The following is a 2,637-nucleotide window of genomic DNA, read 5'->3' on the forward strand; positions in this document are numbered from 1 at the left end:
CCATTTTTGGTCTTTACAGCTTGGTTTCTATTTTTTAAATTTTTTTTTTATTAAGACCAGTTCTGTTTATTGCCTCATTAGGTGATGTAACACTTATTATTAAATGTTGCAGCTATATTAGACATGCAAGAACATATTTACAGGACTGAGAATTATTTTTCATACAGTCAAATGGATCAGCAAATTGTCTTGCCCTGCACATTCCATGCACATACCTACACAACTAAATTTTTATCTCTCTTTTTTGTTGTTGTTCTACACAGTTTTCCATAACAACTACTTGGTTATAATTAAGTTTGGTCAGGCAAGCCTTTGGAATTTGAAGTAGCTTCTGACAGTAATCCTTCTGCTCACCAACTTCAGGGTTCTGATCTGCAATATTCCACTTTTGTCTCCTTGCAGACTACAGCCAAGTTAGGCATTCAGGATTGAACTAAGACAAGACAGGCTGCTTTACTGATTCACTTTGCGCCACCGGAGGTATTAAAAATTCTTCAGAACAAATGTGGAGATGTCCAACTGCAACGGTTTACAACTGCTGACTAACTTTGCTAAGTAACTTCATTTCCCCTCTATTTTGGAAGGAACAGACTAAAGTTTCTGCTGAGGTAATGCAGATCCAGAGGTGGCTGTTCACTCCCATATGTTTGATATATTGATTCAAAGGCTGCATAATAAACTCCCATTCATAAAACAGAGTTACATTAGAACATATGAAATGTCCTCCTTACATGGTCTGCCCAGTTACCCACCTGAGCCTCAAGTCTATCTTAAAACAGTACCAAGAGCAGATGCTATTTAGAGGCACTTTTTACAGTTAATCCCCCTTTTACACCCCTTGCATCCAATACTGTTGTTAATGGAATGTTGTGGAATACCAGAATATTACCTCACAAAGCCAGATACAGCAACAAAATACAATTGGTTAAAATATAAGAACATGGTTACAGTTGCATTGCAAAAAGTGACACATTTTTACATGGAGAGCACTAGAACTAACAATGTAAGACATGAATAAAGGGCATAGGACAGTTTTCAGCTCAGGCTAACTTTTTCCAGCTCAAATCAACACAATGCATCTAATTCTAACTACCTATACTACTGCAAAAAATCAAGAGTAGCTTGATTCCATAGTTACATAGAGATTTTAATGTGTTGGGTTGATTGTTCTAGGTTGGGTTTTTTTGTTTGTTTGTTTTGATTTTAGTGTGTGTGCTGGTTTGTGGGTTTTTTTGTGGGTTTTTTTTTTCCTTTCTTTTTTTCTTTTTTTGTGGTGAAGCTTGTCTGCAAGTTTGTACTGAGAGAGGAAATACCAGTATCTGTTATTTTTACCATAATCTTTGAACCAAAAATAGTAGAACAGAAAGCCTTGGAGAACCTCTTTGTATATTTCTGGAGCAGTGAATTAAGAAAAGATTAAATCTTTGCTGTAAAGACCTCCTGCACTTCAGTGGAAACAGATTTTCCTTTGGAAAAAAGGACCTGGTGTTTCCAAGCTTGCAGGGTGCATGCTGCCTCCCAGTATGCTAAGAAGACATATTCATTATGTCGTTTCCCTGATACTGTGCATGACAATGCAGTTATGTTAGATAATGGTTTAACTTGTGAAGTACAAAGTGATGAGAGAAACTACATCCCTTGGATTAGCAATGTTAAACAGGTAAACAGACAAACCAGGTTAACAAGTTTCAGGCCATTCCATTCTCTTTAATTGAATCAGAACATTTTCCTGAAGAATTACACACCTCAGGCAATGTGTCAGTTATCTGGGGAACAAGAAGTTTTCTTTGCAGGTGGATTCATATTCATTAGCTCCCCATTGCCCCCAGCCCACAGCAGGTTTTGTTGGCTACTTAAACTAAGAGGTGGTTGAGGCATTCCCCTACCCTCAGGTGTAGTCTGGGAAAAAAAGGAGGCTAGTTTAGAGGCAGTGTGAAAAAAATTGTTTAGAGTAGGTGTAAGGCGCAGGGCTAGAATAATTGTCACCTTTGTGATGCCTTTGAGACAGGTTTGGAAGAACATGTAGCTCCAGTGGAATATTTTCCATCTGAGAAACGGTAAATACCTATCAAAGGTAGGCAAAACTTGTGGCTTTGTTTAACAACTGGGGAAAGTATGTACTACTAAAACAACCACAAAAAAAGCAACCCTCCCCACCTATTTCAAGCAAGGTTGGCTCCTTTCTATTCTTTAGCTGGTTGAATCGTTAGTTGGGGCACACGCTATACACACTGCGTGCGGAGCAGCACCTCAGCACCAGCGCTGAGCCCCGGGCAGCAGCTGAGGGAAGCTGCCTCCGAGCAGGGCTCAGCTGCCGGCTGGGGTGGGTCAGGTTCCGAGCTCCCGCTGCTGGGTAGTTCATTTATCAGCTACGAGCACCAAGATGTTGCTTCTCATAAAGCAGCAGGAGGAGATGCTGTTTTCTAACCGTACTCTTTGACCACCGTCTCCTTGTGACAACCGAAGGAAGGGCTTCAGTGGGGCGCGTTGCACCGTCTTCATCTCACCTGCCTGGTGAGAGGGGTCGGGGTTTTGTGCGTGTGTTTCGGTCTTTTTGTGCTTTTTAAAGGAAAATTCGCATGAGGGGAAGACTGCGGTGTGTTTGCTGACTGTAAGCACAGCAGATCTGCCCTTCCC

Source organism: Chaetura pelagica, unplaced genomic scaffold (assembly GCF_000747805.2).
Source record: "Chaetura pelagica isolate M959 unplaced genomic scaffold, ChaPel_1.0 scaffold416, whole genome shotgun sequence".
Classification (NCBI taxonomy): Eukaryota; Metazoa; Chordata; class Aves; order Apodiformes; family Apodidae; genus Chaetura; species Chaetura pelagica.